Raw genomic sequence first — 12667 nt, 5'->3', positions numbered from 1 at the left:
CGTTCCCCCGCCCCTCCCCCTTCCCCCCCCCTCCCCGTTCCCCCGCCCCTCCCCGTTCCCCCGCCCCTCCCCGTTCCCCCACCCCTCTCCGCGTGTCGCCCCCTCTCCGCGTGTCGCCCCCTCTCCGCGTGTCGCCCCCTCTCCGCGTCTCGCCCCCTCTCCGCGTCTCGCCCCCTCTCCGCGTCTCGCCCCCTCACCGCGTCTCGCCCCCTCGGTCCGCACTTCCGCTCTCGCCCCCTCTCCGCGTCTCGCCCCCTCTCCGCGTCTCGCCCCCTCTCCGCGTCTCGCCCCCTCTCCGCGTCTCGCCCCCTCTCCGCGTCTCGCCCCCTCTCCGCGTCTCGCCCCCTTCTCCGCTTGTCCCCCCTCTACTCGCGCGTCCTGCTCCCCCCCCTCTCGCGTCCGCCCCCCTCTCCTCTTCGCCCCCCCTCCTCCCCCGCGTCGCCCCCCCTCTCCCGCTCGCCCCCCCCTCTCCGCGTCGCCCCCCCTCTCCGCGTCGCCCCCTCTCTCCGCGTCGCCCCCCCTCTCTCCGCGTCGCCCCCCCCTCTCCGCTCGCCCCCCCTCTCCGCGTCGTCCCCCCCCCTCGCGTCGCCCCCCCTCTCCGCGTCGCCCCCCTCTCCGTCTCTCGCTCCCCTCCGCGTCTTCGCCCCCTCTCCGCGTCGCGCCCCTCTCCTCTCGCGTCTCGCCCCCCTCCCGCGTCGCCCCCCTCTCCGCGTCGCGCCCCCCTCCCTCCGCGTCGCCCCCCTCTCTCCGCGTCGCCCCCTCTCTCCGCTCGCCCCCTCTCTCCGCGTCGCCCCCTCTCTCCGCGTCGCCCCCTCTCTCCGCAGCGCCCCCCCTCCGCGTCGCGGCCCCCTCTCTCCCGCGTCGCGCCCCCCTCTCTCCGCGTCGCGCCCCCCCTCTCTCCGCGTCGCGCCCCCCTCTCTCCGCGTCGCGCCCCCTCTCTCCGCGTCGCGCCCCCTCTCTCCGCGTCGCCCCCTCTCTCCGCGTCGCCCCCCCTCTCTCCGCGTCGCCCCCTCTCTCCGCGTCGCCCCCTCTCTCTGCGTTCGCCCCCTCTCTCCGCAGCGCCCCCCCCTCTCCGCGTCGCGCCCCCCCCTCTCCGCGTCGCGCCCCCACCCCTCCCTCCGCGTCGCGCCCCCCTCTCTCCGCGTCGCGCCCCCCTCTCTCCGCGTCGGCCCCCCCTCTCTCCGCGTCGCGCCCCCCTCTCTCCGCGTCGCGCCCCCCTCTCTCCGCGTCGCGCCCCCCTCTCTCCGCGTCGCGCCCCCCTCTCTCCGCGTCGCGCCCCCCTCTCTCCGCGTCGCGCCCCCCTTCTCTCCGCGTCGCGCCCCCCTCTCTCCGCGTCGCGCCCCCCTCTCTCCGCGTCGCGCCCCCCCTCTCTCCGCGTCGCGCCCCCCTCTCTCCCGCGCCCCCTCTCTCCCGCGCCCCCTCTCTCCCGCGCCCCCTCTCTCCCGTCGCCCCCCTCTCTCCGCGTCGCCCCTCTCTCCGCGTCGCCCCCGTCTCTCGCTCACCGCGTCGCCCCCTCTCTCCGCAGCGCCCCCCCCCCTCCCGCGTCGCGCCCACCCCTCTCCGCGTCGCGCCCCCCCCTTCCTCGTCGCGCCCACCCCTCTCTCCGCGTCGCGCCCCCCTCTCTCCGCGTCGCGCCCCCCCCCCTCCGCGCGCGCCCTCTCTCCGCGCGCGCCCTCTCTCCGCGCGCGCCCTCTCTCCGCGCGCGCCCTCTCTCCGCGCGCGCCCTCTCTCCGCGCGCGCCCCCCTCTCTCCCGCGTCGCGCCCCCCTCTCTCCTCGCGTCCGCCCCCCTCTCCGCTCGCGCCCCCCTCTCTCCGCGTCGCGCCCCCCCCTCTCTCCGCGCGCGCCCCCCCTCTCCACGTCGCGCCCCCCTCTCTCCGCGTCGCGCCCCCCTCTCTCCGCGTCGCGCCCCCTCTCTCCGCGTCGCGCCCCCCTCTCCGCGTCGCTCCCGGAAGTAGATTTGATGAGGGGAGCCAGTGGATGTGATTTATTTGGATTTTCAGAAGGCTTTCGACGAATTCCCACCTATGTGTAAATTAAAGGGTATGGCATTGGGGGTAGCATATTGTGATGCATAGAAAGCTGGTTGGCAGATAGGAAACAAGGTTATGAGATTCGGATCGTGTATTGAGATGGATAGAAAGCTGGTTAGCAGACACGAAACGAAGAGTAGGAATAAAAAGGTGTTTTTTCAAAATAGCAGGCAGTGACTATTTGGGTACAGCAGGGATCAGTGCTAGCACTATATTGATGATTTAGATGAGGGACTTAAATGTAATATCAGCAAATTTTGCAGATGATGCAAAGCTGGATGTGAGGGTGAGCTGTGAAGCGAATGCAGAGATGCTTCAGTGTGGTTTGGACAAGTGAGTGAATGGGCAGATGCAGTATTATATGGCTAAATGTGAAGTTATCCACCAAGGCAGATTATTATCAGAATGGCAATAGGTTGAAGGAAATGTGCAACAAGATCTCGGTATCCTTGTACACCAGTCCCTGAAGGTAAGCAGTAGGCAGTAAAGAAGGCAAATGGTTTATTGGCCTTCATAGTGAAAGGATTTGAGTATTAGAGCAGGGATGTCATGCTGCAATTGTACAGGGCCTTGATGAACATTGTGTGCAGATTTGACTTCCTTATCTGAGGAAGGATGTTCTTGCTGTAGAAGGAGTGCCGAGAAAATTTACCAGACTTCATTCAGGATGATGAGAATGATGTACGAGAAGAGATTGAGTCTGTTTGGATTATATTTATGGAGTTTACAAGAATGACTGGGGATCTCATGAAAAACTATAAAATTTGAACAGGACGAGACAGGGTAGATGCAGGGAGGATGTTCCTGCTGATGGGGGAGTCCAGCACTAGGGGTCACAGTCTGAGAATACGTCAGTCATTTTGGACTGAGATGGGAAATTATTTCACCCAGAAACCGGTGAGCCTGTGGAATTCTATACCACAGAAATCAGTTGAGACCAAAACAATTAATGTATTCAAGCAGGAGTTATGTATAGCACTTGGGGCTAAAGGGATCAACAGATATGGCGGGGGGGGAAGGAAGGCCCTGCTCTCGCCCGTGCCGCCCAAGCCCCCCCCCCCCCCCCCCTCGCCGCCCCTGTCCCCCCTCGCCGCCCCTGTCCCCCCCTCGCCGCCCCTGTCCCCCTCTCGCCGCCCCTGTCCCCCTCTCGCCGCCCCTGTCCCCCCCTCGCCGCCCCTGTCCCCCTCTCGCCGCCCCTGTCCCCCTCTCGCCGCCCCTGTCCCCCTCGCCGCCCCTGTCCCCCCCCTCGCCGCCCCTGTCCCCCCTCGCCGCCCCGTCCCCCCTCGCTGCCCGTGACCCCCCTCGCTGCCCGTGACCCCCCTCGCTGCCCGTGACCCCCCTCGCTGCCCGTGACCCCCCTCGCTGCCCGTGACCCCCCTCGCTGCCCGTGACCCCCCTCGCTGCCCGTGACCCCCCTCGCTGCCCGTGACCCCCCTCGCTGCCCGTGACCCCCCTCGCTGCCCGTGACCCCCCTCGCTGCCCGTGACCCCCCTCGCTGCCCGTGACCCCCCTCGCTGCCCGTGACCCCCCTCGCTGCCCGTGACCCCCCTCGCTGCCCGTGACCCCCCTCGCTGCCCGTGACCCCCCTCGCTGCCCGTGACCCCCCTCGCTGCCCGTGACCCCCCTCGCTGCCCGTGACCCCCCTCGCTGCCCGTGACCCCCCTCGCTGCCCGTGACCCCCCCTCGCTGCCCGTGACCCCCCTCGCTGCCCGTGACCCCCCTCGCTGCCCGTGACCCCCCTCGCTGCCCGTGACCCCCCTCGCTGCCCGTGACCCCCCTCGCTGCCCGTGACCCCCCTCGCTGCCCGTGACCCCCCTCGCTGCCCGTGACCCCCCTCGCTGCCCGTGACCCCCCTCGCTGCCCGTGACCCCCCTCGCTGCCCCGTGACCCCCCTCGCTGCCCGTGCCCCCCCCTCGCTGCCCGTGACCCCCCTCGCTGCCCGTGCCCCCCCTCGCTGCCCGTGACCCCCCTCGCTGCCCGTGACCCCCCTCGCTGCCCGTGACCCCCCTCGCTGCCCGTGACCCCCTCGCTGCCCGTGACCCCCCTCGCTGCCCGTGACCCCCCTCGCTGCCCGTGACCCCCCTCGCTGCCCGTGACCCCCCTCGCTGCCCGTGACCCCCCTCGCTGCCCGTGACCCCCCTCGCTGCCCGTGACCCCCCTCGCTGCCCGTGACCCCCCTCGCTGCCCGTGACCCCCCTCGCTGCCCGTGACCCCCCTCGCTGCCCGTGACCCCCCTCGCTGCCCGTGACCCCCCTCGCTGCCCGTGACCCCCCTCGCTGCCCGTGACCCCCCTCGCTGCCCGTGACCCCCCTCGCTGCCCGTGACCCCCTCGCTGCCCGTGACCCCCCTCGCTGCCCGTGACCCCCCTCGCTGCCCGTTGACCCCCCTCGCTGCCGTGACCCCCCTCGCTGCCGTGACCCCCCCTCGCTGCCGTGACCCCCCCCGCTGCCCGTGACCCCCCCTCGCTGCCCGTGACCCCCCTCGCTGCCCGTGACCCCCCCTCGCTGCCGTGACCCCCCCTCGCTGCCCGGGACCCCCCTCGCTGCCCGTGACCCCCCCTCGCTGACCCGTGACCCCCCTCGCTGCCCGTGACCCCCCCTCGCTGCCCGTGACCCCCCCTCGCTGCCCGTGACCCCCCCTCGCTGCCCGTGACCCCCCCTCGCTGCCCGTGACCCCCCTCGCTGCCCGTGACCCCCCTCGCTGCCCGTGACCCCCCCCCTCGCTGCCCGTGACCCCCCCTCACCGCCCGCGCCCCCCCCCCCCCCCCCCCCCCATCTCGCCTGCCCTTGACTTTCTATTTTCCGAGATTAAGTTATACTTTGCAATTAACTAGTATCTGTCTGAGAGGCATGTCGTGTTTGCTATATAGCAGAAAGCTGGTGCGACTGAAATGCCAAACCTGTGTTCAGGCCTCTCTGACTTCGGGGGGGGTGACACATCCAGAAATGTAAGCAACATTTAAACAATGTTTTATAAGGAGATCAATTTAAATAATTACTGTCATAATTATGGAATTGTTGAACTGAAGGAAAATAGAGATGTAACTTAAATCATTAGTAGTTATGTTGAAATTGCACAATGTGGTATTAGCAATAAAAGATGTGACGTTCCCCTGGCTATTATTTTAAGAAACGCATGCACTATTTAAGTTAAGGTTTCGGAACTTCCTATGAACATCTCATCGCTAATATTCTACAACCCAATTTCACCCTTCTTTAAAATGTTATCCCTGAATTCTAGATCCCAGGCAACTCGAGTCTTATCTTCAGCAGCACGGACTTCTTTAACCTTTTCGTAGTAGTGCGCTCCCTTCAGACTCTAAACTTGACATCGTCACTGTGTGGGTTGTCTGCAGCCAGAATTGGAGAGTGCTGAGTCAAGTCCCACTGTTGAGCCTCTGTACACCCCTAAGCTGCTGACTTTTCTTTTTAAATTGCTAGTTGTCGACTAGTTTAAAAGAAACCAGTCTACTATTATTTCTGTGCCCCTTTCTTACCCCCGCTAGTTCAGTATATTCATGATGCACTTTTATAAGCTAACATTGACACAGTTACCAACAAATTTAATTTGCCGCCTGTCTGTTCAGTTGTGTAGCCAATGGTTTTTCTTTTTTCTTTATAAATTTAGTGTACCCAATTCATTTTTTTCCAATTAAGGGGAATTTAGCGTGGCCAATCCACCAACCCTGCACATCTTTGGGTTGTGGGGGTCAAACCCACGCAGACACGGGGAGAATGTGCAAACTCCACACGGACAGTGACCCAGAGCCGGGATCGAACCTGGGACCTCGGCGCCGTGAGGCAGCAGAGCTAACCCACTGCGCCACCGTGCTGCCCTCGTAGCCAATGGTTATTCTTCAAATCTTTGGCCTCCTCCGCTGTCTCTACTACTCTTGTTTTACTGTCATCGGGAAGTTCTGACTAGGAAATTTGGAGTTGCTGGTTTAGATTGTTCACATGGGAAAATCTGCTTTTTCACTACTGAGGTAAGTCTTTTCTACAATCCAAAGCACTCCACGTGTGCTTTAGTGCAATTCGTGTGTGCGTATATGAGTGAGAAGGGGATTGTTGTACCACAACTTGAAGGCACATTAGTGAGAGACGATTTGTAATTTACTTCTTTTGAAGCACTCATCAACCATTAAGTGCCCCATTTAAAAGAGCCTATGCTGGTCGATCAGGTACCGCACAAAAGCCTACTTAATAAGATAAAAGCCCATAGTGTTGAGGCTAATATATTAACATGGACAAGAGGATTGACTGACTGATGGAAAACAGAGTGAAATAAGATGGACATTTTCAGGATGGCAAACTGTAACCAGGAGAGTGCCACAGGGATTCATGCTGGGGCCACAATTATTCACAGTATATATTAGTGACTTGGAAGAGGGAAATCCTATTGCCAAGTTTGTGGGTGACACAAAAATAGGTGGGAAGGAAGTGATGGGAATGACCAAGTGTCCACTGAGGGATATAGACAGGTTAGGTGAGTGGGCAAATACTTGACAGTTGGAATATAATGTAGGAAAATGTGAAGCTATACACTTTGGTGGGAAGAATAGAGGAGCTGAATATTATTGAAATGGAGAAAGACTGCAGAAAACTGCCGTACAGAGGGATTTGGGGTCCTCGTGTATAAATCATAAAAAGCTAGCATTGCAAATTCCGCAGGTAATAGGGAAGCAAAATGGAATGTTGGCCTTTGTTACTAAGGGAGTAGAGTATAAAAATAGGGAGCCATGCTAAAACTATGCAAGGCACTACTTCGATCACACCTGGAATACTGTGAACAGTTTTGGGCCCTTATCTAAGGAAAGATTGACATTGGAGGCAGACCACAGAAGGTTCACTAGATTGATTCCGGGTGTGGAGGAATTTTCTTATGAGGAGAACTTGAGTAGGTTGGGCCTGTACTCATTAGAGTTTATTGAGGCCTATAGGTTTCTCAGGGGGCTTGACAGGGTAGATGCTGAGGATGTTTCCTCTTGTGGAAGAGTCTAGGACCAGGGGGCATAATCTCGGAGTAAGGGGTCGCTTATTTAAGACAGAGATGAGGAGGAATTTCTTCTTTCAGAGGGTAGTGAATCTGCGGAATTCTTTACCACAGAGAGCTGTAGAGGCTGCGTTGTTAACCATGTTCAAGGATGAGCTAGACAGATTTTTCATCAATCAGAGAATCCAGTGTTATGGGATAAGGTGGGAAAGTGGGGTTGAGGATCATCAGGTCAGTCAAGATCTCGTTGAATGGTGGAACAAACCCAACGGGAGCTACTTGAAGGCCTACTTCCATTCCTCCGTCTTATGGTCCGTAACAGAAACAAATAAAAACTTTAAAGGAAACTTAATTCAAATTAAAATGACATTCCACTTTTTGTTGATGAAGTCAATTCCTGCCCCCACCCCGGTTCCCACAAGTCTCAGAATGTCTCAAACGCACTGGCGGACACTGCGTGCTCCTCTAGGGTCACACGAGCATGGAGGTAGCTTTGGAGGAGAGGCAGGCAGTCAGGTCAACTGAACTCCCTCAACTGCATATTGCCTGGACCTATTGAAGGCCATTTTGTCCAGGCCCATGAGCAGCCCAGTGAGGCGATCTCCTGATCTGCCCCACCCCCCACTCTTGCACCAGGTGGCCAAAGATCAAGCCAGCACACAAATCTTAAGGTTCAGACAGATCTGCGCCCAATGTCTGTTTCACTACAAGAATATATAATCAGCATCCCAGTGAGGTCCTCATCAATGATGCTATTTTAACACCAACCTGAGCAGGGAAACCAGAAGAAACAATTTAAGATACATTCTAGGACGTTTCCCTGCCCTACAGCCCTCACCTGCACAAGGGGGAACTTTGTGCTTGCTGAAACATGGCATCTTTGTTACCTTAACCTAAAACATGGAATGATGTGTATTATTATTTATAATCCAGCCTCTACCACTGCCCAACTGCAGCAAAAAGGCGACAGATCTCTCTAGAAATGCAATCATGAATTGTCAAATAGTGTTTTGTGCATGGAACTTGGTTCTTTTATTGTGGATTATTATAATGCCCCCACCACTCTAACCGGCAACTCCTCCACATACCCGTTGCAATGGTATGAATTCCTCTGAGTTAGCCATCCTGGTGAACTCCCTACTGAAATTGCGATCCTCACATTAACTTAACTCTGGGCATATTCCTGGAGCTTTTAATCACATTCAGCTAATCATTTTCCATCTCCATTATTTTTTATAATAGTAAAGCTCTTCAAACATAATGTAATAAATGTTTTTTAAGGGTGGAACAATGGTTAGCACTACTGCCTCACAGTTCCAGGGTCCCGGGTTCAATTCCGGATTCGGGTGACTGTCCAGTTTCCTCCCACAGTCCAAAGATGTGCAGGTTAGGTGGATTGGCCATCCTAAATTGTCCCTTAGTGTCCAAAAGGTTAGGTGGGGTTACTGGTATATGGAGACACGGTGGAGGCATGGGTTTAAGTTGGGTGCTCTTTCAAGGACCAGTGCAGACTCGATGGGCCGAATGGCCTCCTTCTGCACTGTAAATTCCTTGATCGAAAAAAATGCCCATGACTTTCTCTCAGGCTGCACTCCGCAGTATTTTGGAGATTGAGCTATAATCCTTGAAAACTTCTGTCTGAGCCTGGAGAGTTGTCAACCCTTGCCCTAACTGTAGATCTTCATTTTGTACCCAACTAACAAGAGGTCAGTCCAACTTTCTGCATAGTGGCTGCTGCCTTCTTCTTGGATCCTGGCCTAATTTGTGCTGCACTAGATGATTTTTTTAACATATGCCTATGTGCGTGTGTTTCGGTTTGAGCATTTATCAAAATCTTTTGAATTTCTCAAAGCTGAATCATTATCAGAAAGGGTTACCCGTTGCAAGAGTTTCTACTTTTTAAAAAAACTTTGTATTTGTTGAGAAGTTGAACAAAGTAAACCATGCAGGCATTTGTGCTATAGCACTACTAAATGGGGTTCATGCTCCTTGCAATAGGAGACAAGTCTGCAACTCGAGCTGAAATGGCACCAATTTTTCTGTGGCATAACAAGGGGCAGCTGCTGGACCAGTGTTTGAGGACAAGTCATAGATTCATAGAATCATACAGCACAGCAAAGGCTGTTCTGCCCATCGCATCTGCGCCGGTTAAAAACAGCCACCTAACCATTCTAATCCCATTTTCCAGCACTTGGCCCATAGCCTTGTATGCCCTTGGGATCGCAAGTTCACATTTGTATACTTCTTAAATGTTCTGTCTCCATCATCCTTTCAGGCATTAACTTGAACATATTCCTGGAGCTTTTAATCATGTGACTGCCCCCAAAATTCCAAACTCCCACCACCTTCTGAGTAAAAATGTTTTTCCTCACATCCCCTTTGAACCTCTTGCCCCTTACCTTAAATCTATGCTCCCTGTCATTGACCCCCTCCACCAAGGGGAAAAGTTTGTTCCTCTCTACTCGATGTCCCTCATAATTTTATACATCTCAATCATGTCCCCCCCTCAGTCTCCCTGCTCCAAGGAAAACAATCCAATCTCTCTTCATAACTAACACTCATCAGCCCACGCAACATCCTGGTAAATCTCCTCTGCATCCTTTCCAGTGATATTGCATCCCTCCGATAATGTGGATTCCAGAACTGCATACAATACTCCAGCTGTGGTCTAACCAACGTTTTATACAGTTCCAGCTCCCTGCTCTTAAACTCTATGCCTCGGTTAATAAAGGAAACCATACCATATGCCTTCTTAACCATTGTATTCACCTGCTCTGCTACCTTAAGGGACCAGTGTACACGCACACCAAGATCCCTCTGATCCTCGGTGTTTGCCAGGGTCCTGCCGTTTATCATGTGTTCCCTTGCCTTGTTTGTCCTGCCAAGAGCAACACCTCACACTTATTTGGATTGAATTCCATTTGCCACTGATCAGCCCTTCTGACCAGCCCATCTATAATCCCCCTGTATTCTAAGGCTATTCTCACTATGTACCACCCCACCGATTTTTGTATAACAGCCACAAACTTACTGATCAACCCTCCTACATTCATATCCAAATCATTTATGTAAACCACAAACAGCAAGGGCCCCAACACTGATCCCTGCGAGAACCCACTGGACACAGACTTCCAGTCAGAAAATCACCCCTCGACCATCACCCTCAGCTTCCTGCCAAGCAGCCAATTTTGGATCCAATTTTCCAAGTTTCCTTAGATCCCATGGGCTCTTAACCTTCGTTATCAGTCCCCCCATATGAGACCTTATCAAAGGCCTTCCTAAGATCCAGGTAGACTACGCCAAATGCATTACCCTCATCTGCATACCTGGTCACCTCTTCGAAAAACTCAATCAAGTTGGTGAGACATTACCTCCCCTTAACAAAACCATGCTGACTGTTCTCGATGAATCTCTGCCTCTCCAAATGCAGATTAATTCTGACTCTCAGAATTTCTTCCAACAGTTTAACCACCACTGAGGTTAGACTGACTGGCCTGTAGTTTCCTGGTTTCTCCCTTCCTCCATTCTTGAATAACCACATTGGCTATCCTCCAGTCCGCTGGCACCTCTCCTGTGGCCAGAGAGGAGTTGAAAATGATTGCCCGCACCCCTGCTGTTTCCTCCCCTGCCTTACTGAGCAGTCTGGGATACATTTCATCTGGAGATTTGTCTACCTTTAAGCCTGACAGACCACTCAGAACCTGTCAATTGTTTTATTACAGTCCTTTAATTGTATTACTGTCCTTCACCTTGATTTCTATACCCACACTATTCCTCTCACGAGTGAACACTGACACAAGGTATTCATTTAGAACCCCACCTACGTCCTCCGGCTCCACACACACATTACCAGTGTGGTCCTACTCTTTCCCTAGTTAGCACTTTACCCTTAATGTACTGATAAAACAACTTAGGATTTTCCTTTATTTTACCTGCCAGTATCCTTTCATTTCCCTTTTTGCTCTCCTTATTTCCTTTTTATGTTCCCTGTTGCACATTCTATATGCCTTTAGGGTTTCTGCTGTTTTGAGCACTCGATATCCGCCATAAGCCTCCCTTTTTCTCCTCATCCAATTCTGTATATCCCTTGATAGCCTGGGTTCGCTGGATTTGTTGGTCCCACCCTTTTTCTTGATTGGAACGTGTTGGCCCTGCACTCTCCCTATTTCCTTCTTGAATGCGTCCCCCTGTTCTGTCACAGGTTTATCTAAAAGTGTCCGCTCCCAGTCCACTGTCCAAATCATGTGATCTTAGTAAAATCGGCTTGCCCCAGTTTAGATCTTTGATCTCGGGGCCCATCGTGGTCCTTTTGGGAGCTATAAAATAAATGGCAGAACCATCAGGAGCATAGACACACAGAGAAATCTGGGTGTGCAGGTCCACAGTTCCTTAAAAGTGGCAGCGCAGATGGAAATGGTGGTAAAGAAATATGGCATATGGCATGCTTGCCTTCATCGGACGGGGTATCAAGTATAAAAGCTTACCAATTATGTTACAATTATATAGAGCGTTGGTTAGGCCACATTTGGAATACTGTGTCCAATTCTGGTCACCGCACTACCAGAAGGACGTAGAGACTGTGGAGAAATTACAAAAAAGGTTTGCCAGGATGTTGCCTGGAATGGAGGGTATTAGCTATGAGGAGAGATTGAATAAACTGTGATTATTCTCTTTAAGAGAGATGGAGGCTGAGGGGCGACCTGACAGAAGTTTATAAAATTCTGAGGGGTATAGATAAGGTGAACAGTTGGAGGCTTTTTCCCAGTGCGGAAATGACAATTACAAGGGGGCACAGGTTCAAGGTGAGGGGGGATAGGTTCAGTGGAGATGTGCGGGGGAAGTTTTTATATGCCAAGGGTGGTGGTGGTCTGGAATGCACTGCCAAGTGAGATGGTTGAAGCAGATATGTTAGCGACCTTTAAGACTTATCTACTTATCGAGATAGACATGAACAGACGGGGTATAGAAAGATATAGGTGGTTGGTCTAGATTGGATACATAATAGGCGCAGGCCTGGAGGGCCTGTTCCTGAGCTGTACTGTTCTTTGTTCTTTGTTCTTTTCCATAACAATGTTGAATCTAATGGAGTAATGATCACAGTCTGCAAAATGTTTACCCATTAATACTTCAACCACTTTCCCAGGTCCGTTACCGAAATTTAAGTCCAGAACCGCACCCTCTCTTGTAGATCCTTTTATAAACTGGCTTAAAAAGTTATCCTGGGTGCATTTTAAGAATTCCACTCCCTCTAAACCTTTCACACTTTGGCTTCCCCAGTTACATTGGCAATTTGAAATTCCCCACTATCACTATCCCTATTACTATTAAATTTCTCTGAAATTTGCCTACATATCTGCTCTTGAAATGAAAAAATGAAAATCGCTTATTGTCACGAGTAGGCTTCAATTAAGTTACTGTGAAAATCGCCTAGTCGCCACATTCCGGCGCCTGTCCGGGGAGGCTGGTACGGGAATCGAACCGTGCTGCTGGCCTGCTTTAAAAGCCAGCGATTTAGCTGAGTGAGCTAAACCAGCCCCTTCTATTTCTCTCAAACTGTTAGGGGGCCTGTGGAACACCCCGACCAATATGACTGCTCCTTTTTGGTTTTTAAGTTCTACCATATGGCCTCAGTTGAAGAGCCATC

Source organism: Scyliorhinus canicula, chromosome 13, assembly GCF_902713615.1.
Source record: "Scyliorhinus canicula chromosome 13, sScyCan1.1, whole genome shotgun sequence".
Classification (NCBI taxonomy): Eukaryota; Metazoa; Chordata; class Chondrichthyes; order Carcharhiniformes; family Scyliorhinidae; genus Scyliorhinus; species Scyliorhinus canicula.
Note: the sequence above shows the minus strand (reverse complement) of the source record.